A 25,519-nucleotide genomic window follows, 5' to 3' on the forward strand; every position below is an offset into this window, starting at 1 on the left:
CCGTTGTTTTTGTATTTCAAAGTAGTTATAAGTAAAGATCCAAAACTTAAAAAAACAAAATCAGTTGTATACGTGTATCGTAAAGTCAAAGTCAAAAATACTTTATTCATGTAGGCCTAGTAACAAGCACTTATGAACGTTTAACGTAATAATATACTCGTATTATCTTAAGCTAATTATCAGAGCAATTTATTGAAGTTAATATTATTCCATAGTAATATTGGATTATTATACAGATCAAATTAAATACTAAGAATTAAGAATAAGGCAGATCAGGCAGATGCCTCATCCTATCGCAGCTAACATCACGTGTATGAAACAATGGCCAGCTCAGGGCACGAACCTCGGACCGAGTTTAAATAATACATACATTTCCGCAGAAGCCTTGATTTAGTGCGCAAGCGCTTTGTGCACAATGCTACGGTTTTTACTGTCAAAGCTACTGTGGGTTTAGCGAAATAATGATCTGTATTTTAGTAACAGGTAGATTCTGCATATCTTATATATTTTTGATAAGCTATCAGTGAATGGTAGATACTTTTGACGCGTAGTCTGATCCGTCATTTTTGATTCTGAATGTACAATGTGCAGAACTAGCTAAGCGGGCGAGGTGTTTAAAATTATCTACACACGCTTTTTTTCCACAACAATTCTGCACATATAATTTTAGCATCTGAAATGCTTTATAGTATAAAAATTATAGTTTAATTACTGCGGTCAATTTTGTAGTCATAGATCTTTTATTTTTATACGAGATAAATTGAAGGTTTCGCAGTAAAACACAATATAAAACAACTAGTTAGTAGTTAATTCGTAGATTATGTCACCTTGTCCGCTCAGATAAACTTAACAATACTTATACATAATTCTAATCCTTGAAAATCATAATCTAACACATAAACATATGCATAAACATAATACGTAAGCAATGATTATATAGAATTTTCTTTTTGCGACTATGTCAAGTAAGATTGAACTTTAATTTCAAACGAATAAGAGTCAGAGCACTCGCATTTGTTAAAACGAGGTATACAAGAGATAGACATCGGCGGAGACGTGTGAAAACTGTGTGGGAAACCGACACACACGAGCGCGATGGCGGATCGTGAATGCGGAGATATGGTCAAATGGTGTTTGTTAATGTGATTAATATTGTTCTTGTGTTTGGAGAGACTTTGTTATTTTTAGAATGTTTTTTTACGTTAAAGTATTTTATTTTAAAATACATAGTATTTTATTAATTACAAAATTTGGAAGTTCTGGATTTAGTTTAGGGTAAAGTGGATATATTGAAAATAGAGTTAGTGCTAACAATTTTGATTATTATATAAGTATATTATTTTCACCTCAGCAGCTCGAACAAGGGTACTTTGCTTCTTAAAAACAGTGAGCAAAATGCGATTTTGCTCACTGAGTCATTTTGTCTCACTCAGTGAGCAAAATCGCATTTTGCTCACTTAGTGAGACAGTATGAGTGAGCAAAATCGCATTTTGCTCACTGAGTGAGACAAAATGTCATTCAAGCGACTTTTATAGTCAAATGTCATTTCAACATGCGGGGTCTAATACAAGTTCGATATACTTGGGTTCTATTATCTCTAGGTATGTTCTCACTGCTTAGGGTGAAAAATTTTGTGTACTACACGAGATCAAAGTTATTTACATCTCGTGCGCTTTTGAATCCCTTACTACGCTCAAGATTCTAGATTAGATTCACTCGCTACGCTCGTGAATCTATTATAGAATCTTTCGCTTGCACGGGACTCAAAATAAGCACTCGAAGAAATATCAAACTTTGATCTCTTGTTGTACAAATAACTATTTCACAACTAACAAGATAAAAGACCGGTTAATTTCATTTTTATTCATTTATTTCAAGTGGTTTATTTGCGTTAAAAAATAAATGATTTGGAAGAGATTACAACAACTAATTGAAAGCGGCATAATGCATTAGAATTCGCATGAAACGTGTAAGGTAGACCGGACCGGGGCCAGGCCGGAGCTTTCGCCGCTTTGTTTTATTTGGAAAACACCACGTGATCACCGATCAGCCGTCATAGAAAAAGACATATCGGACGCCACGGCCCGAGCACGGCCCGGTCTAGAGTGAGTCATCCTTTAAGCGGGTTTATATTGTATTTTCTAAATTTAAAACGCCTCTAGATCCCGAAAAGTCGGCCAACGTCTCTTCTCTTTCCGCACATTTACCTACTACAAAACCTTTTTATCAATTTTAAAAGCACACTGAGGAAACGCCAGCAGCGTGCTAGGTACATTTAGCCGGGTACCTATGGCCTAATAGCATATAATACCTACTCTTAATTTGTATATTTACCTAGTTATAAGTTTGTAAATTTCTGTTCCTTTTTACATTTCATTTGGTAGTAAAATGTAATAAAATTGAAAGAAGATAAAAAAAGCACACTTCATTAAAAAACAATTTTTATAAATTTCAAAAAGCATCGATATCTCCAGACCGGCATCGCAGTGATCTCATCTGTACCCCCATTGTTTTCAGTTCCCATGGCCTTGGGTCTTTTTGTAAGGTTTTGTGGTACGAATGCACGCTGGTCACTGCCCGGGGATTACAGGGTTTATATCACTGTTCCTATATTATCCATTTATAAATTTTATTAAAACCAGAGTGCTGGTGAATTTCAATCCCCGGTTCAAACCCCGGCTCGTACCAATGACTTTTTCGGAACTTATGTGCGAAATATCATTTGATATTAACCAGTCGCTTTTCGGTGAAGGAAAACATCGTGAGGAAACCGGACTAATCCCAATAAGGACTAGTTTACCCTCCGGGTTGAGAGGTCAGATGGCAGTCGCTGTCGCTACGCCAATTGTTGGGATTATACTGCAAAACGTAATTCAAGACCAAAAAAAGTAAGAAATGTTGCCACTTTTTTACTAGCGCGTCTTGTATTTATGTACAAATAAGTAAATAAAAGTACTTTATTAAATAGTAGGAGTAAAATTACTAAGGAATAAATTATCTGAGCGTGATTATTTATCAAAAGGAATTTACTATCTTACAAACAAATTATTGCAATGGCAACATTGTCGTACTTTTTTTGGTCTTTAATTACGTTTTGCAGTATAGTTATCAAGCGGACCCCAGGCTCCCATGAGCCGTGGCAAAAATGCCGGGATAACGCGAGGAAGAAGAAGAAATTGTTCTGATCCTTGTAATTGTTGTTTAACTTATAAATGTTCCTTCGCCTTCCTTAGCTTCAAGAAATATTTTTTTTTTTTTTTCATTTATTTATTAACACAAAATAATACATTTAAAAAATCATGACAGCGAACAAAGCCCCCTGAGGCTTAACTGCCGCTGTAATCGCTCTTATTTACTATTAATATTAAGTATATTAAACTATGGAGTGTTTCATTTCACGTTGCCAGGCTGAAAAGGGGTCATCCATTAATTACGTCACACGAATTTCTAGGTTTTTGACCCCTCCCCCCCTCCTTGTCACACTTGGTCACATTTGGCAAACCCCTCCCCCCTAGTGTGACGTCACATTTTTTCTACGAAATCGCCAAATCGAATTAAGTAAGTACATAAGTATTATTAATATTTTATCAAAATATTTTTGACGATATAAATATTAGTAATTTTATATTTTATAACCCAAAACTGCTTAGGAAAGAAAATTAAACGAATAAAAATGATTATCGTTTTAAAAACTTGTTATTTAAATGTACAGCGAATAAAATAATTCAAACAAATTTTCGGTTACTGATGAAGTTAAAGTGACGTCACAAAGTTTGTGTCTCCCCCCTCCCCCATGTCACAATATGTTACATTTTCTTGACCCCCTCCCTCCCCCTAAACGTGTGATGTAATTCATGTAATTAATGGATGACCCCAACCAGCCCGCCTTACAGTTCTGTTCTCATACATTTGCCATGGAAAAAAATATATTGGTTGTTTATTAGTAAACTTTATTATTTATTAGGGTTCCAATAATTTTCTAAAATAGTTGGGTCGATTTAGGCCTTGATCGCCCGCGCCCCAGGAATTGTTTTTTTTTTCTTTTGTACAGTTGCCATCAGATATATCGGGGCGGCCCTCACAAATATCTGAACACGCCTCTATTGTCAAGACGTTAGAGTGCGTGTTCAGATATTTTTGAGCATATTGGCCGCTCCGATATATCTGATGGCGACTCTACCTATAAAATATTGTAATGTGCAAAAAATCAAGTTCGAAAAAAAGAAAAGAAAAAACAATTGAAAATTCAAAACATTTTGCTCTCATCTTTCTATCGCTCGTATTATTTAATTATATTTCATACAAAACAACCATACATATAACGAGCCATTAAACGTGTGAACGACGGACGGACATGACACCCACACTAACTATACTTTGATTATATATCTGCGGTCAAATAGTTTGGGAAGACGCTACTGCAGGATTGGGAAAAAAAAGGTGTTAATTTCTTTTATGGCTCCTCTACACGATGGGCCAACGCCGGCCACTCCAAGGGACGCAGCCATACGGTAGAATGAGATAGCAATATCACTTACTCCCTCTAACGCATAAATGCGTCCCTTGGAGTGGCCGGCGTTGGCCCATCGTGTAGAGGAGCCATTACATTACTTTTTAGGGTTCCGTACCCAAAGGGTAAAACGGGACCCTATTACTAAGACTTCGCTTTCCGTCCGTCCGTCCGTCCGTCCGTCTGTCACCAGGCTGTATCTCACGAACCGTGATAGCTAGACAGTTGAAATTTTCACAGATGATGTATTTCTGTTGCCGCTATAACAACAAATACTAAAAACAGAATAAAATAAGATTTAAATGGGGCTCCCATACAACAAACGTGATTTTTGACCAAAGTTAAGCAACGTCGGGAGTGGTTAGTACTTGGATGGGTGACCGTTTTTGGCTTTTTTTTTGTTTTTTTTTTTTGCATTATGGTACGGAACCCTTCGTGCGCGAGTCCGACTCGCACTTGCCCGGTTTTTTAGTTTTTTTTACGATCTCTCAAATATTCTGAACTCATCTGTAATGTGTTTGTTTAGATATTTATGGATACTATGCCTTGTCCTATACTCTGTATCTTTAGGTATTTAAATACAAGTAATCAAAATGTACCCTCAAGTGGCTCCTTAAGCCAGTTGAGGGTAGATGAAAACATTACATGATCAAATAATGTAGGTTACAGTCACAGGTCATTCAGTGACTGATTCAGGCGGTTTTGTATTTGGTTGGTTAATCAATAAATGTTATAACTACCCGAAAATGTACAAATTATTTGTTTACTTTTATTTAAATACCTAAAGATATATACAGAGTAACGGCGCGATTCGGGAAATGATTTATAGATTCACTATAGATATGAAATAGTAAAGATATGTGACGTTCCACGGCAAAAGGTACAATTGCCCCGGCTGAATATTGGACCGGCGTTAATAATAGCGTAAGCGCCAGCCGCCATAAGGTACCTTTTGCCGTGGAACGTCACATATCTTTACTTTTTCATATCTAACTAAGTAATTCATTTCCCGAATCGCGTCGAAAGTATAGTTGACGACTTTGATTACACTGAAGGGTAGATAAAAATAAAATAAAATAAATAAATAAATATTATAGGACATTCTTACACAGATTGACTAAGTCTCACAGTAAGCTCAAGAGGGCTTGTGTTGTGGGTACTCAGACAACGATATATAAAATATAATACAAATACTTAAATACATAGAAAACACCCATGACTCGGGAACAAATATCTGTATCATCATACAAATAAATGCCCTTACTGGGTTTCGAACCCAGGACCATCGGCTTCGCAGGCAGGGTCATTACCCACTAGGCCAGACCGGTCGACCAAATAATAGTAGTTTAAGTGATACTTACTTTAATGTTGAGTCCTGTTGTTTGTGGTAGAGTCTTGTTATTTTACTGTATAAATAGATTAAATAACAGTCAATACAATTAGTATATATACCTAACAAATCTATAAATTGTAATCGTCGTCATGACCTTGACAGTCAATTCACCTCAAATCGACTTAAATTAAAATCCAAAATGGACGTGACGGAATATTTCGCGTAAAATACAAGAAAAAACTTCAGACAAGTTAAAACAATCGTTCTGGTACCAGACGAAATGATTCACAAAGGAATTGTTAATTAGGGTTAGGGTGGCCATGTTGCTGCTGAAAAATATAGGACAGTAACGTAAACTGTATTTCGACCTAATTGTAATATTCTGGCATATAAACATTTCTGTTTCTATTTATATTTCTAAAAACACCCAACTACAATACAGCAATACAACTATGGTTCACAAGTTCAATAATATATGTAATTTTAATTTATCTACCTACTATTTATAATATTATAAATGCGAAAATAACTCTGACTATGATGTCTGTCTGTTACTTCTCCATGCTTAATCACACACATACATGCTTAATCCATCTAGATGAGATTTGGTATGGATATAGTTTGAGATCTGGGAAAGTACATAGGATAGTTTTTATCATAATAATAGAAATGATTATTCGTAAATGAGATTTATTTATTTCTATCGATTAAAATCTGAAGTAAAATCTCTCAGTTCGATGTAAACATACAAGCCAATTCTAACGTAGAATGATATCAGAATGACATTTAACTGATGTCATTCTGTTATCGTGCATTTTCCTCGTCCATGTACGGACATCGTACGTTTCGCTCACGCCAATACTTGTACGGACATGGACACGACAAGGATACTAAATGACATTAATCAAAATAGGTATCATTCTGATGTGAGTGTACTTACGTTCGAATTGGCTGGATAGTCTGACTCGAAAGTATATTTGACATAAATGTTTAAAAAAAAGAGTTAAGATTTATTAAGGACTGTCTTTTATTCCTCGATAAAGTGATCACCCTACACAGTTAGGTAGAGCCGATAACACGTCGCTTCAAGCTCGGACGCCGGTTAGGTACGAGTATATTGGACAAACCAGACCTACTTTCCCACGGACTCTACATTTAATTTTTAAAACAGTCTCTCATTCCACGCTAAAGCGGATACCCTACACAGTTAGGTAGAGCCGATAACACGTCGCTACAAGCACAGACGGCGGTTAGGTACAAGAATATTTGACAAATCTGCTTTTCCAAGGACTCTACATTAAATTTTTAAAACAGTCTCTCATTCCACGCTAAAGCGGATACCCTACACAGTTAGGTAGAGCCGATAACACGTCGCTACAAGCACAGACGCCGGTTAGGTACGAGAATATTTAACAAATCTGCTTTTCCAAGGACTCCACATTTAATTTTTAAAACAGTCTCTCATTCCGCGCTAACGTCGTCACCCTACACAGTTAGGTAGAGCCGATAACAAGTCGCTACAAGCACGGACGCTGGTTAGGTACGAGTATATTAGATGCAATTACTTTTCCAAGGACTCTACATTAAAAATAACAGTCTCTCATTCCACGCTAAAGTGGTCACCCTACACAGTTAGGTAGAGCCGATAACAAGTCGCTACAGGCACGGACGCCGGTTAGGTATGAGTATATTAGACACAACTGCTTTTCCAAGGACTCTACACTAAAAAACAGTCTCTAATCCGCGCTAACGTCGTCACCCTACACAGTTAGGTAGAGCCGATAACACGTCGCTACAAGCACGGACGCCGGTTAAGTACGAGTATATTAGACACAACTACTTTTTCAAGGACTCTACACTAAAAAACAGTCTCTAATCCGCGCTAACGTCGTCACCCTACACAGTTAGGTAGAGCCGATAACACGTCGCTACAAGCACGGACGCCGGTTAGGTACTATATTAGACACAACAGCTTTTTCCAGGACAGTACATTTAATTTTTAAAACAGTCTCTCATTTCACGCTAAAGCGGATACCCTACACAGTTAGGTAGAGCCGATAACACGTCGCTACAAGCACGGACGCCGGTAAGGTACTATATTATACGCAATTGCTTTTCCAAGGACTCTCCATTAAAAATATCAGTCTCTCATTCCACGCTAAAGTGGTCACCCTACACAGTTAGGTAGAGCCGATAACACGTCGCTACAAGCACAGACGGCGGTTAGGTACAAGAATATTTGACAAATCTGCTTTTCCAAGGACTCCACATTTAATTTTTAAAACAGTCTCTCGTTCCACGCTAAAGTGGTCACCCTACACAGTTAGGTAGAGCCGATAACACGTCGCTACAAGCACGGACGCCGGTTAAGTACGAGTATATTGGCCACAACTGCTTTTTCAAGGACTCTACATTAAAAAAAACAGTCTCTAATTCCGCGCTAACGTCGTCACCCTACACAGGTAGGTAGAGCCGATAACACGTCGCTATAAGCACGGACGCCGGTTAAGTACGAGTATATTAGACGCAATTGCTTTTCCAAGGACTCTACATTAAAAATAACAGTCTCTCATTCCACGCTAAAGTGGTCACCCTACACAGTTAGGTAGAGCCGATAACAAGTCGCTACAAGCAGGGACGCCGGTTAAGTACGAGTATATTAGACACAACTACTTTTTCAAGGACTCTACACTAAAAAAACAGTCTCTAATCCGCGCTAACGTCGTCACCCTACACAGTTAGGTAGAGCCGATAACACGTCGCTACAAGCACGGACGCCGGTTAAGTACGAGTATATTAGACGCAACTGCTTTTTCAAGGACTCTATATTTTTTAACAACCATTGTGTGTTGTTGTATCAAGTTACATAGAGGAGGCGTATATACAACGTACAAGTGTTATATTTGCCGCTCGAGGCGTATTCCGATTATAATTACAGGAACATAACATTATAACAGTCGGCGTATTATGGATGATTTTATCCACGTGATAAAATAACTGTCACTTTAACACCGCGAGATAGAAAGTGACATCATTTTATCACGTTGTCACGTAGACAAGAAGGACCATCATATTCGAACTGGATTTGATATACTTAGATATAATCTGCCAATGTCAAAAGTGACATTACTGCGACCAGAAACCTCATAATTAATTCAGTTTCCAACACGAAAAGACACATACCTACATATAATTACATAATTTACTTTTGTCTGTTTATTTTAGTCTTTAAAGAATACTGTAAGGGTAAAAACACCAGAGCACCACTTTTAACTTTATATATTTACTGGAGTCAGTTATGTAACGCTGCCATACATGACCCAAAAAATTTTTATTAAGCTATGAGCTTCATCACATCTGATATTTGAGTAATTCTAAGCATTTCTAGCCTGAAGTGGGGGGGAGGGTGGGGTACAAAGACGGCCGCCATCCGTCATCTTTAAAAAAAATCTACTCTGATCCTGGTGGGTACTAGGGCAAGTTTGGTATCATTTTCGTATAAACCAAAGACGTAGAATTCATTGCTGATATTTGTTTTTTCAATTTCATAGTAATTTTACAAGAAAAACGTAAACAGGTGAAAAATTTGGTTGGAGATTTTTGCTACGCGGAGCCGAAACTACAAAAGATAGAAAGTTGAAATTTGCACACTAGATTACATTTATAAAGTGTACAAGAGATAAGAAGCGATTTTGAGAAATTCAACCCCTAAGGGGGTTAAAAAGGGGATGAAAGTTTGTATGGGGTTCAAGTTTTATTTTAAGCTAGGAATTTGAAACTTCGTAAAACGATATATTATTAAAATACAAGAAAACTAATTTCAGCGTTTTTGAAAATTCATCCCCTAAGGTGGTGAAAAAGGAGTTGAAAGTTTGTATGGATATCAAAAAAATTTTCGAACGCGGGACTTGAATCTTTGTATTTGGGGATATTATTAAAAGACAGGAAAAGTAATTTCAGCGTTTTGTAAAATTCATCCCCTAACAGGGTTAAAAAGGGGTTGAAAGTTTGAATCCATTACAAATCCGAGTAGACACACATTTCTTATTGCCTCCCAGGCTTGAAATGCTTAGAATTACTCAAGGAACATATGTGATGAAGCTCATAGCTTAATAAAAAATTTTTGGGTCAACTTTATAACTGCTTCCGCTAATTATGGAATCACAAATATGAGAATATAGTTCTGAAAATAATATGCCACGACGCTCTCGCGCAAGACCAATCTAAAATGGACGACCATCTCTACTGATGTGTCGTGCTCGGTTATCGTAGTGATGTCAAACACCGATGAATGACGCCGTTTAATACCTACCTCATAAAATTACCAATTCCAATTGAAAAACCATTAACACTCCAGATTGGCAATACAGTCAAATAGTCATAGTCGGTCGTCAGCCAACCGTGACGATAAAAATGACTTATTTTGTAAACAATACCAATTTTCCGGTACATTTACGCCCTGCGCGGACGCAGGGTTAATTGGGGTTGCCCTTTTGTTTTAACCCCTGTAGCGCTACTAACGATTCTCGAAAAAAAGATAACAATTGTGTGAGTTACTGTTTAGTTTAAAGGTTTTCCTTGATTACCAAACCGGGCAAAGTGGGGAAGATTGAGTAGGAAACCGGACCTTGGCGCTAGGCCAGGAAAACCTAGCGTTAAAGAAGACCAAATATGATGGTGTGATTGAGATGTTAAGATATTTATGCACGGTACAATCTTGGACTCTGGATTCAAAGGGAAAGGCTTAAATCAAACACCTCGTTTAATTATAAACAGTTGCATGTTTAATTGGATCCACAATAATCATCTCCGAAACACCTTCAGCTAAACACCTGACCTAAATTCCCTAAATTGGCAGCTAAAGTTGGGACCTTGAATGAAGAAGGGAATGGAACTTTTTACGGGAAATTTGACAAATAGTGTTTTTTTTTTGTTAAAATTTAATAGTGTGTTTAACATTACAACTCCTTACCTATCTTGCGTAAAGTGTATTTGGGTGATTTTGGAAATAGGGTAATTCCAAAAAATACACATATCACTTGGTAATAAGAGTCCCTTTTCTGAACTATCCGCCACTTTTTAGTGTTTTTTCCTTTAGGAACTACCCGAATATACTTATATAATACTTATATGTTGTATAATAGAGCGAGGTACTATTTACATTATAATATGTAATAATTTGTATTACATATTATAACATAATGTAAACGGTATCTCACTCAAAACTCGCACTCACCTACTAAGGTGAGCATACACTCAACCGTATCAACCAATAGTAACCCTAAAAATTACCCTAAAAACCGGTAATTGGTAATTCCACCCCCACATTCCAACAGTGATCGCGTGACTGCAGTTAGTAATTGTTTAACTTAATCGTGTTAATGATCATTTTACAGGTTTGTTGGTTATGCAGTGCAATAGGGAAGGAAGACCGTTGGACACGAATGGCTTGATGTACCTGTTGTGGGTCAAATATGCCTGTATTTATGTCTGTCATGATTATGATCAGGTACTAAAAGGAGTGTAACTCCTAAAAGGAGTGTAACCCCGGCTCGTACCGATGAGTTTTTTGGAACTTATGTACGAAATATGATTTGATATTTGCCAGTCGCTTTTCGGTGAAGGAAAACATCGTGAGGAAACCGGACTAATCCCAATAAGGCCTAGTTGCCCCTCTGGTTTGGAAGGTCAGATGGCAGTCGCTTTCGTAAAGACTAGTGCCTACGCCAATTCCTGGGATTAGTTGCCTAGCGGACCCCAGGCTCCCATGAGCCGTGGCAAAATGCCGGGACAACGCGAGGAAGATGACTAAAAGGAGTGCAACTAGAGTTATAAGAAAAGTCTGCAGTGATTTTGACAGCCGACGCAGTGCAAGTGTTATTTATACTTAGAGGATTCAAATGGCCTTCTCTGTAATTTTGGGTACAAAACAGTCAGCCGATTTTTGCAGGGGAGGGGCAGGTCAAATGTATACGTATCATAAAAATAGCCATGTTAAACGACAGTCCATACAATGTGTGTCGACCATTGGCCGCCTATTTTCGACAGAGGGGAACGCTTGTTAATGGCTACTCCGTTTGGTTATATCCTCTAAGTATTTATACGTTTCAATTTTATAGAAGTTTGACGTTTAAAATATGCGCGACGTTGTTTAACTTTGCTCAACAAGTGTCTGGCAAGTGTGTGTCATATCTGTCATAAGTAGGTATTGTAATGTCGCCAATATATCAGGCGAAGTTTCGCTATGTCGCACGACTTCGCTTGACGTCGCTCCCTACTTAAGTCGCGCGTAGGGTTTGCAATCCGGATGCAAAATGTATGAAATTATCCGGATCTGTATCCGGATCCACGGATCTTCCCATACATTTCGGATCCGTCGTGCAAACCCTAGTCGCGCGATATCGAGATATGTCAGGCGAAATCGCTCGTCCTCGCTTGACTTGTTGCCGACATATGTCGCGGCACATTTGCCCCGTATAGTAATGGCTTATACCGGGTGTGGCCTGTAATATGAGCAAAAAATTAAACTGTATGCTGTACTCCTCATAATGACCAACATTTGTTCGGCGACTTTTAAAAATAACTTGTGGATTGATTTTTAATACACTTTAAAGTTTATTCTAAGACGCAATGTATTGCGAATTTTGTTATGTTTACGGCATGACAAGCAACGTCAGTCACAACGATAATGGCGTGGCGATGGCGTCCATTGAAGATAATATTTATTTTGTATGAAAAATAGGGAGTCTAAATACTTCATAATTTTTAAAAGTCGTTGACCAAAAGTGTCAAATCAAGAGTGAACAGGCACCTTCTGGGCGAGCTCGCTCCATCGTAGGCCACGTCTACGCCTCGGCTAGTCTGTGGCCACGAGTAAGCCCATTCATAATAAAAAAAAAAGTGTCACCGTTTGAAGAGTACAATCTATGTTTTAATTATTTGCTCGTGTTACAGGCCACACCCGGTATAAGTATTTAGCTGGTTACAGTAAAATCTGCACCTTCAGCAATTATATCAGTGTTCCTCTTCTATTACCCATCTATCCCCGCACAATTACCCCGATTACCTATCCACGGGTCACTTATGTAACAAGTAAAAGCATTTTCCTTTCGACCTGACATAACCGCCATTGTTTTTGTAAACCCGTTCGCACGCCCGTGCGAACGGTTTGGCTGCACTAGTTTCATTGTCAAGTCTGACGTGTAAACTAGTGTAAAAGTAGTGCACATGGCTTTGAACTTGAAATTTGACCTCTAAATTTTTGGTGCAGCAAATACTATCGCGGTTGAAGCGGACTTGCGCGATCTCCATGCCGATAACTGGCGGGAGATGGCACAGGATCGAGACAACTGGCGTGTACTTGTGTTGGAGACCAAGATTCATTTTGGGTCGTTGCGCCATTAAGTAAGTAAGTAAATACTATCGCATTGGTGGACCCGGGTATGTCCTTAAACTACGTCCAAGACCACCGGTGGACGGGCAGCAGCGTCCCTCAAATTCGGTGTACTCGACTGCGATCGCCAACCCGCCTGCCAAGCGTGGCGATTATGGCATACACCCCCCAAAGGGGGAGGCCTATGTTCAGCAGTGGACGTCTTATGGCTGAGATGATGATGATGATGATGAAATATTATCGCATTGGTGTAGGAATCGCAAGCAGCATATTTGGCGCATTTACCTACGTCGGGTAAGCACTAGACAACTGACATCCTCTGAGCGGTGGTGGTCTGAATGGATATGTCGCCCGACTTTCAATTCAAAAGTGCGTTGCCGGCCTTTAAAATGGAAGTACGCTCTTTTCTTAAAGGTCGTATCTGTCCGGAAATACCGCAGGCGACAGTTCATTCCACAGTTTAGCTGTGCGAGACAGGAAGTTTCTGAAGAAACACATTTGAGGACTTCCAACCATCTAAGTAGTGAAGATGGGAATTGGGAATGTCGCGTATGTGTGGCAATGGCGGAAAGAGGTGGCAGGGATTAATCCGAACAATTCCTCGATATAATGGCTCCTCTACACGATGGTCCAACGCCGGCCACTCCAAGGGACGCATTTATGCGTTAGAGGGAGCAAGTGATATTGCTATCTCATTCTACCGCACAGCTGCGTCCCTTGGAGTGGCCGACGTTGGTCCATCGTGTAGAGGAGCCTTAAAATGCAGAGCAAAGCTACATCTCTAAGCAGCGCCAAAGAGTCAAGCCGATCCGAAATACGCTGGCAGCCAACAATTAATGTTAAATCTAAAGGGTCCCACTGATTAACAGTCCGCCGGACGGTATCGGCCTGTCAGTTGTTCGGAACTGTTAAAATTTTGTCCTAACTGACAGGCCGGTACCGTCCGGCGGACTGTCAATCAGTGGGCCCCTTAAGGGGTAAATGCACGACCACCACCGTCTTTTAAACTGATAGTGGTCAAGCCAACAGACCAGATAGAAAATGATCCGATGTTAACAAATCGCTCCCAAATCTATTTTTTCTCACCCCCACCAGGGTTGTCACATTTGAATTTTAAATTCGAATATAAAATAACAGGTGGCCCTGTGTGGGAACGTTGGTATTTGCATATCGGCCATCTTTGGTCATTTAAATATGGTGCAATTGTTTAGCAGTTCCGAGTAATGTCACATAGTAATGTAAAGTTCGTTGAGTTTTTAAATTTTATTGTGGTTATGATTATAACATTTCATTCGATAAGTTATAATAATATGAAGTATATTTTTGTTTTATAGAATAGATAGGATTAAAATATTTCATGAACTCTATTTTGCTCCTTTGACATCTAAAGGTGCATTTCATAGCTGTGAATCAATTTCATAGTTGTGAATCATAGTTTATCAATAGGCTAAAATAATGACAACAAGACTTTTCATCAACCTTACCCATGTATACCTATGTTTTACAAATAAAGCATTCTGATTCAGAGTCTGATTCTGATTGTATTGTAAATTTTATGTACTGAATGCAAAGTTGTATTATGTACGTATATACGTACAGTTTAATGGGTAAACTAATCTGCCTCGAACTGTGTTCAGTCGATATTATTATATGAAACGAGTACGAAATTATGAATAATTCTTTTTTTGGGAAATAGTCATAGCTACAGAATCTCTAATTTCTTACTAAAACTGTAGGTAATATTGCCATGGTACATAACATTTACTATACAATTTTAGTAAGCACTTTTTTTTAGGAATAAAATATTCCTTTAGAATAGTAATTTAAATCAGTGCTCCCAGACGTATCTACTTGATAAAAATTACTTAAGCACATTTATAGACGGGTCTGTCGCGAATTTATTTCATAACCTTTATTTATCGACGTTTGTTATTTTAAAAAATTCGCGATAGCGTCCATGAATGTGAGTTAATATGTGTTCAAAACGCGAAAGTTTTAAATATTATACTTTAAAAGCACTAAGTAAATATGTATGTATGTATGTATGTATGTATTTACTTTATTGTATAAACACAGTGACAGAGTCAATTAAATACAACAAAGGCGAACTTATCCCTGAATAGGATCTCTTCCAGCTTTCCTTCAGCTTTCTTCTTCTATCTTCTTTTTCTTCTTTCTTTTTTTTAAGTAAATATGTATAAAGTATGTATTTCAAAAGTATTTCAAAATATCCTAGCGCCAACCCTGCCTATTTTCCCGCGCAGCGCGTGCGCCGTTGCGTCAGGTGCACCCTCACCCCCGCACCCCTCAGCAGGTGGGTATAATGACCTTAGGGTAGTCACCCCAGCAGGTTGGATTTGGAACGTTACGTTTTTTTTAAACGGCTGTCTTGGATTAGGATAATGAATGGATTGTTTTCTTTTAACGGGCCAACGGTTTTCTTTTAAGGATTGCGGCGCGTGTCAAGGGCCGTGCTGGAAAAGTAAGTAGACATGTAAGTAAGTAAATATCCTTTATTGCACCTTAAAGTTAAAAAAATACAAAAAGCTTGTATAAGCTTAAGACTAGGTAGCAACAGGCGGTCTAAAAAGCGGGCAGGTAGAGAAAAAGGTAGCAGGAAAGTTAAGTACTTACAACTTTGAACGGGCAGTGCCGATACATAATTATAAATTAACAAATCGAAGACATAAATATTTTTATAAACATTAAAATAATAGGTATCTAGGTACATACACATATAATGAATATATATCTACCTACACATATACATACATACATATAATCATATAAATAAAGGCATGTTAAGGCAGCGAAAGGTAATGTAATTTCAATAGATTTAAGTAATCCCTTTTTCTCTTTTAAATTGCAAAATTTTCTCCAAGGAAGTTATATAACTTGAGACTTCAAATGTTAAAGCTTGCGTCCTTTAGAGTTACGCTTACGCTTAAAAGACTTACTGCCGTATTCGAACTTCAAGCTATTCACAAGAGACGACACGTAATAGATACGTTATATTTTAGATATCAACTAGTTCTCTTTTGCAGCGCAATTCGGGCAACCAATGTCACTTTTACGTTAGATAGAGTAAGATACCTATCTATTAGATGTGAACGGGATCTCTAATTCATATCCTGTGGAAATCGTTCAAGAGTATCTCCAGAATCGCGCAAATGTCAAATTTGACAGGATAGATCTTAAACGTTTTCGTTATCGTTATCGTATCTTGGTAATGTCTAAAAGATATCTAATAGATGTCTATTTCAAAATCCGAATCGGGCCCTTAATAACGAACTCGGCTAGGAATTTATTTCAGCGCAGTTTCTAAAAAGCAAGGAGTAGGTCAAGTTCTTCAAATTCAGACTCAAAAGAGTCGAGTTCCGATTCCTACCAATACTAAACCTGTATAGCAATATACTTTACCATTTTTCACATCCACCAAATCGAATAGGAAGCGTCAGGCAAGTTATATCACCGTTTATAGGAAGAAACAAGGAAAGAATTATCGCTATCAGTAATGACAAAGGTTCATTAACCCCCCATGTAATTGGCTGATTATAATACAATGGGCAAAAACAAGTGACGACAGTACAATTAAAATGTCAATGACAATATAGACAATTCACTTCGTAGGAGATGTGTTTGATAAACGTTTTACGCATATGCTTGTATTTTGTACCTTTAAGGCCCACTTGCACCATTCCACTAACCCGGGATTAACCGGTTAAACCTGGCGTTACCATGGTTACTACTAGTACAATTTGACCTGAGGGGCGCGACGGTCAGGGCTGTCAGCATCGCTGCTTTCTACACGAGAGAAGAAGAAGTACAATTTGACACAGGTTAACGGTTTAACCGCTTAATCCCGGGTTAGTCGGCCTAAGAGTATAAGCACAGTGTAAAAAGTAACAGTGGACCGACGACTTTGATGTTTGCGTAAATTCCGATACTGCACAAGAACACAATAGGGTTGTCACAGACTTTTACACACCAACACAAACATACCTACCAAACATTTACAATAAGGCACGCTAGCCCTGTAAGAAGTACCGAGCTACTAACAATGGCGATGTATGCAGCTCGGGTGCTTGAATAGGTACTCGTACCTAAACAAAAAATTCTAAATAAAAATGGTATTTGTTTTGCATTATTAAATATTACAGACGGCATAAAACGTGAAAAGAAAATATCAATAATAATTCGTGGCGGCTTAGTTCTAAAGATATCAATAATCTCTATTATGACATACCAACATAGGGACAAAAAGTTCAAAATACACCGGCGTAGTACAACTCGCAAACCCGTTTATAACAATCATAACTGCAATATCTTACCCTTTATTAATACGTTTGACTACCACATTACGCCACTTAAAGGGCGCTAAGCTCGAAAATAAACGCACGCGCATATACCTAAACAAAACGCCATATCTACCATTAACATATCGTTGGAATTTTAACCTTAAGTCGACAAGCTAAAGTTTCAAAATAGAATGAAACGTGCAAGCAACGGATCAAAAGCTAACTATCGCGAAGACGTATCTAGTTTTCTAATTTTATTCAAATACCAACCGTAACAACAGTAACATTGATTCCAATTTTGAATAATGCAAGACAGCAAGCTGTTACAATGTATGGGCACCATAAAAGTGACATTCCATTTCCAACTGCAGCTGCAATACTGTTCATTTTACTATGGAAATTGACAATGACAGCGACGCGTTTCCATAGTAAAATGAACAGTATTGCAGCTGCAGTTGGAAATGGAATGTCACTCTAAGGGTGTTTTCAAAGCTCAGAGAAACTACCAGTATAAAAGAGTTCTTCCATGGTACAGTCTTTACTCATCTATAGATCTCGATATACTGGTTTTAATACGTTTGCAAAATTAAGTCCAAATAATTGGATGATGAATCGTAAGCCGTATTGCCTGGACATAAGGACTATCAATGGTCAATGAAGGTGGAACACAGAAACAGGTGTTCCAAAGGATTTTTTGCAGTCAGAGGTCGGGTGGGTTTGTTAACCTATGTCGTAATCGTGATAAGGGCTAAAGACAGTTGTGACATTGTGAACTGTTAGGTGGAGATATAAAAAAATATATTTAATTATTTGTACCCAAAGTAAACAGGTATGTATGAGAAGCACCCATTGAAATGTCTTGCACTAGTACTAGCACCCAAAAGAAAATGATGAGTATAGTTTTCCTGGTTCTTACTGACTGACAATTGGTTTGACCAACTATAGGGTCAAGCACATCTTGTCAGTAGAAAAAGGCAGCAAATTTGAATAATCGCGGGTTACCAATAACAACACTACGTTTGAATTGTTCGAAAATCGCGTATCATTTATATCTCGTCTGTGGAAATGTTTTTGTTTACATTATATCATTGTTCGATGTAGGCACATTGCTGTTTTTTGATAGTTTCCTTGGGATACCATACTTTAGTTTGCTTTACATTGCTACTGACATATCCGGCTTGATAGACTTTATATCATCTATTATAGCAGGCAGTGTATCCGCAGCCTTACCGTCGCGTGCGCACAGGTGTGGTGCCAATAAGTGATTTTTTGCACTAGCAACCCGCAGGGGTCGGCAAACTGCCGGTTCATTCATAAAGGGTTAGAGTTGCGTGACCGCGAGTTCCCTTTAGGGCGTGTATTGGAATTTGAACTTTAGTTTTATGTTGATAGAATTGATATTCGTATGGTAATTGTAGTTTATCTCTGTGTTTGAGGATTGAAGATCTTGTTCTTGTTTATTGTCTTGTCTTTCCTCTTGAGATATAGACGTAGTTGTTTTGTTTTTAAATTTTGGAACAAAACTTTAGAACGATATAGGTAGTTACTCAAAAAATATTTTGAATATATTATTAACATTATAGAATATGTGGAGTACGAAAAATTGTACTCGGGTTGACTTTGGGTTTGATTTTTGATTAAAAATACTTAGTATTTACTACAAATGTTCTTGCTTTGGTACAATTTACGTCAATTTATTGAATTTATCAAATGTACACTGTACAGTACGGATATGATGGTCAATCTTGTCTACGTGACAGCGTGATAAAACGGTGTCCGTCACTTTCTAACCCACAGTGTTAAAAAGTGACAGTTATTTTATCACGTGGATAAAGATGGATAAAACCATCCATAATACGCCGTCTGGTATATGTAAAATTGAGACTTAATTTTATATTACTAAACAAAACGTTATAGTAGGCAACATAAAACTAAAATATCTGTAATGTGCACTGCACAAATAAAAACTAAATATTTGTAGACACAAATAGAATTCAACGTCTGTTGTCAAAGGAAGTTATCAAACTAGACTGGTCATATTTTTCATCAAAACGATTTCGACTGGCAAAGCATATTACTTTTTGGCAACCGGGTTTTTTAACCTAATTAGACCCTGCTGTATCCGAATTTGCCGGTTGCTCGATCGAAATCTTGACCGGAAGTGAGATATTTGACATTAAAGGTCCCTTTTTTTAGTTTTTCGTAAATAACTCTTAAACGGAGGCGCATAGCAAAAAATGTTCTATTACATAAGTAATCTGCATAAAATTGCCTACAAGAAAGATTCAGTACAATTTTTCGCTAGGATCAATATTCAAAGAGATATTAGCGCGGGAAATTTAATTATAATCACTTCTAAGGTCCCTTTTTTTAGTTTTTCGTAAATAACTCATAAACGGTGGCCAATATCAAAAAAATTTGTTAAACGATAATAATCTACATAAAATTTTGAGCAAAACATATTCAGTACACTTTTCGCAGGGATCAATATTTAAAAAGATAATAAAGAGGGAAAGTTCTAGTATAATGAATTCTAAGTTTCCTTGTTTTTATTTATTCGTTAATAATTTGAAAAGTATGACTCATAGCAAAAAAAATCTTATACCTAAATAATAAACATAAAATTTCCTACAAGAAACATGTGGAACACTTTTCGCTAGGATCAATATTTAAAAAGACAAAGCAGCGGGTAAGTTAATTATAAATAATTTTGAAGTCCCTTTTTAGTTATTTGTAAATAACTCGTAAACGGTGTCCCATAGCAAAATAGGTTTTTAAGAATAAATTATTTACATAAAATTTCCTCCAAAAAACATATTGAACACTTTTCTCTCGGATCAATATTTCAAGGGATATTAAAGGAAGAAAGTTAATTACAATCATTTCACATGTCACTTGTTATTAGTTTTTCGTAAATAACTCGTAAACGGTGGCTCTTTGCAAAATAATATTCTACATAAATACTAAACATAAAATTGTCCACAAAAAAGGTTCTGTACACTTTTTCGCTACGATCAATATTTAAAGAGGTATTAAAGGGGTAAGTTCAATAATAATTAATTTCCAAGTCCCTATTTTCAGGTTTTCGTAAATGACTCGTAAACGGATAAATGGGGGGGGGGGGGGGAATGGTCATTGTTTGGCTATGGGGGGGGGGGAGGGGGGCTTTATCTCCGGCTTTATCTCCGAAACTACTGGGTTTACCTATAGATGGCAGGAAAACCTATTAGAAATATGCAGTCAAGCGCGAGTCGCACATTACTTAGTTTTTGAACCGACCCCTACGGGTTTTTTAATGGCAATTCACTCGCGTTTCACATATTTAAAATTTGGGTAATGTACGGAACCCTTGCAACGCGAGTCCGACTCGCGCTTGGCCGGTTTTTTCCTTTTGAGGTACGGAACCCTAAAAACTAAAAAGAAGTGGCATGTGAATTGATCGTAATGAACTTTCTTTCTTTGATATCGTTTCAAATATTTATCCCAGAGAAAAGTGTTCATTATGTTTTCATAGAAAATTTTATGCCGATTTTTTATTTACAAGAACATTAAGACTTATTTTGCTATGAGCCTTATTTTACGAGTCATTTACGAAAACCTAAAAATATGGACCTGGAAATTGATTATAATTAACTTACACCCTTTAATACCTCTTTAAATATTGAACGTAGAGAAAAAGTGTACAGAACCTTTTTTGTGGACAATTTTATGTTTAATATTTATGTAGAATATTATTTTGCAAAGAGCCACCGTTTACGAGTTATTTACGAAAAACTAATAACAAGTGACCTGTGAACTGATTGTAATTAACTTTCTTCCTTTAATATCCCTTGAAATATTGATCCTAGAGAAAAGTATTCTAAATATTTTTTGAAGGAAATTTTATGTAGATAATTTATTTTTAAAAACCTATTTTGTTATGGGACACCGTTCACGAGTTATTTACAAATAACTAAAAAGGGACTTTAAAATTACCTATAATTAACTTACCCGCTGCTTTATGTTTTTAAATATTGATCCTAGCGAAAAGTGTTGTACATTTTTCTTGTAGAAAATTTTATGCTTATTATTTAGGTATAAGATTTTTTTTGCTATGTGTCATACTTTTCAAATTATTAACGAATAAATAAAAACAAGGAAACTTAGAATTCATTATACTAGAACTTTCCCTCTTTATTATCTTTTTAAATATTGATCACTGCGAAAAGTGTACTGAATATGTTTTGTTCAAAATTTTGTTTAGATTATTATCGTTTAACAACATTTTTTGATATTGGCCACCGTTTATGAGTTATTTACGAAAAGCTAAAAAAAGGGACCTTAGAAGTGATTATAATTAAATTTCCCGCGTTAATATCTCTTTGAATATTGATCCTAGCGAAAAATTGTACTGAATCTTTCTTGTAGGCAATTTTATGCAGATTACTTATGTAATAGAACATTTTTTGCTATGCGCCTCCGTTTAAGAGTTATTTACGAAAAACTAAAAAAAGGGACCTTTAATGTCAAATATCTCACTTCCGGTCAAGATTTCGATCAAGCAACCGGCAAATTCGGATTCAGCGGGGTCTAATTAGGATAAAAAACCCGGTTGCCAAAAAGTAATATGATTTGCCAGTCGAATCAAGAAGGAGAGCGATTTTGAATTTTTATGTCTAGTCTTAACGCCAAATGATGCGAAATTGCAACAATTATCAATTTCAAGCGCTCACTGTCACACTAGCAAAATCAATGGTATGCTTATTTAAACCTTATAACAAAGGCATACAGTTCAAATTTGTAAATACATACAATTTTGATATAAGCTACTGTAGTAATTTAGTCTTCACATTCAAAATTCAACTCTATTATCTCAACATTAGAATTAAAAATGCGTCGTTCTTAAAAACTAATGACACGCTTCCAATAAAATACAAATCGTCAATTCGATAGATAACAATGAACGCGAACTATTTTTAAAATTCGAACTTAGAATAAAACGCCACATGTTGCCAGCTATTAGGTTCTTTTTTATTCAAATTTCTCGGCGCGTGTACTATTAAAATGCTCTATACAAAACCGGCGTATAAATGTATGAATCCCTAAGGCACTTAAGTCCTTTTGGTTTTGGGTGAGTTTCGTTCGATTATAGAGGGTGAAGTCATTTCCTGCGATGACAAAGATACGGAAAGTGTTTCGGAAAAAATACCTCCTGTCTAATTATGTCGGTTGTAACGGAATTTCGGTTTGGCGGGAAACGCGGTGAATGGATTTGAATGGCTCTGACAGCTCACTTGACTTTTGACATTTTTATTGTCTGCTCCGTGATTTGGCGTAATTAATTATTATTTATTTATGTTCAAATAATAAACAGCTGATTTTGAACATAAAACTATTAGTGCAAGGATTGACAGATTGTCTATTTGACAGACAGGTTTTGTCGGTCGCATTGACATTAAATAGGTAAATAGATATTTATTATAGGTACCTATCTATAATAATATAAAGGCCATACTCAATAACTTTTACTATAAGGATAAGCCTGAAAATTTGAAACAAATATTAGGTGTTTCATAAATTTCCATGAAAAATTATTTAAGTATATTTCGAGATTTCATGCTTGGTTTTAAATAAAAACTTGTTCAGTATATGAATATATTACTTAGGTAAGTACATATTCAGTTTACTCGTCAATGTATGTTCAATATAGTTAGACCAAGAAAAGTCTGCAGCGATTTTGATAGCCCACGCAGTGCAAGTGTTATTTATACGTCATAATTTCATTGACTTTTGACGTTTATGCACACACACTGCGTGGGTTATCAAAATCGCTGCAGGCTTTTCTTGGTCTAACCCTAACAAAATTAGCGTATATAGGTATAAAGGACCATCACAAACCTCAAAAGATGGATATCCTTCACTAAAATATGACCCACGAAATATCAATGCCCTACTATCAGTAATTTCTACAATTTCTAACCCAGGTCGATCAACCCCACTGACCTAAGACAGGTGTAATACGTCCGTTACTTACAACCGTTGCGTTTCCTTGAGGAACTACCTATAAAAACACAATTATTTCACCCCCTCAAAATGGGCGTAAGTACACTGAACAACTAACATCAGCTGTTAGACATTACAATAGAGTATTTGACTACTATAGTTTTTTTTTAGCATTAGAAATTAGGTAAACAATCTTGATGTGTCTTTTAACTGAAAAACACATTTTAAAAATAAGTTACGGCCAATATGTAACAATTATAAATCTAATACGATCATTTATAGTCTTCTGCTTTCATAAGTAATAGTTTTTGAATTATGAAAAGCGTTTTTCAATTAAAAGACATCTCAATATCGCTTACCTTCTTGCAAGTTCTTTCTAATGCTAAAAAAAAACGAACTATAGTCAAATCAGTCTTTGAATTTAAAGATATTTATAGTAGGTAGATATGGCCCTTAAAATTTTCGAGGTACATAGTTGCGTAATGTGCTTATTATAACACAGGGTGTCGTAAGCACCAGTACTGTAAGTATAAATAAAACTTGCACTGCTTGTACAGTCGCCATCAGATATATCGGAGCGGCCAAGGTGTTCACAATATCTGAACACGCACTCTAATGCCTTTGACAATAGAGGCGTGGCGTGTTCAGATATTTGTGAACACCTTGGCTGCTCCGATATATCTGATGGCGACTGTACTATCAAAATCGTTGCAGACTTATCTTGTTCTACCCACCTAGGGTTATTATTTTGATAATATTATAAAAATTATATCACTGTCAATGTTAGAACACCCACCGTTGTTTAGTTAGGTTTAGACAATATAGCCCAAGGCTAGACCTAACTAGAGCTTCGGAGAGCTTTGTAGAATTACAGGTTGGGCTTAAATAAATACGGAGCCTGAGGCTGGCTTTCTTTTATAAGGCTGAGCTTTTGGTTTTACAAGTTTTAAGATAAGTAGTGAAAGTTTTAAAATCCTACTCGAAGGAGTTTTAGTTAACTTTTTATTTTCACTTGTACAGAATTGCGGTTTTATTTATTTATTTCTAAACTTTATTGCACATACAAGAAGTACAACAGGCGGACTCAATGCCGCTATAGGCATTCTCTACCAGTCAACCAGACATATGTTTATTTATTGTTGTTTTATCTTAGACATTTCAATTTTGTGTTTCATTCGGGGGCAAATTTTGTTTAACCCTCGTGCTTTGAAACCCTCGCAACACTCAAGATTCCATTTTTTCAATTTTGGAATCTTTCGCTTGCTCGGGTATCAATGTTAGCACGAGCGGTTAAACAACAACTTTGCCCCCGAGTGAAACAAATAACTATTTAGCTCCATTATGAAATCACCCTTACGCGAAGATCCTACTTATAACGGAAGGATGGCTAACCGTATTTGATGTTCTTAATGTATAAACAGAATAGATAGTAACCTACTTCGATGATAAAAGATTTCTACGGAAACATAATCTAGACTATCTGAAGGGCTAAGATGGTCGGCTTTTATCATTTGTCACGCCTATCACGTTCTAACAAATATGTAAGTGCGAAAGTGACGTATTACATGGCAGGCGACAAAAATGTGACAATGTGATGTGTGTGAAAATGTGTGTGTGTGATGTGTGTGTGTGTGTGTGTGTGTACCGCTTCTGAAGAATTTTTTCACATTTGAAAGTGTTAATGGGAACATTGCACGAAACTTGAGTTGTTATTAGGGTTCCGTACCCAAAACATACGGGACCCTATTACTAAGACTCCGCTGTCCGTCTGTTCGTCTGGTAGTCTGTTCGTCTGTCTGTCACGGCTGAATCTCATGAACCGTGATAGCTAGGCAGTTGAAATTTTCACAGATGATGTATTTTTGTTGCCGCTATAATAACAAATACAAAAAACAAAATAAAATAAATATTTAAGTGATTTTTTTGGCGTTTTTGTGTGATGGCGCGGAACCTTTCGTGCGCTAGTTGACTCCCACTTGGCCTGTTTTTAATTTTATACACT

General features: G+C 36.8%; 1 long non-coding RNA gene across 1 annotated transcript in view; it reads left to right on the plus strand.

The window, feature by feature from the left end:
* Positions 1 to 5,070: 5,070 nt before the first annotated feature.
* Positions 5,071 to 25,519, plus strand: part of LOC134675587 (uncharacterized) — a 358,978-nt gene continuing 338,529 nt past the window's right edge. The window contains exon 1 of the long non-coding RNA XR_010099774.1: positions 5,071 to 5,173. This is a non-coding gene — a long non-coding RNA (uncharacterized LOC134675587). The remainder of the gene's footprint in view (positions 5,174 to 25,519) is intronic.

The sequence above is a fragment of the Cydia fagiglandana genome, chromosome 22 (genome assembly GCF_963556715.1).
Source record: "Cydia fagiglandana chromosome 22, ilCydFagi1.1, whole genome shotgun sequence".
NCBI classification, from domain to species: Eukaryota; Metazoa; Arthropoda; class Insecta; order Lepidoptera; family Tortricidae; genus Cydia; species Cydia fagiglandana.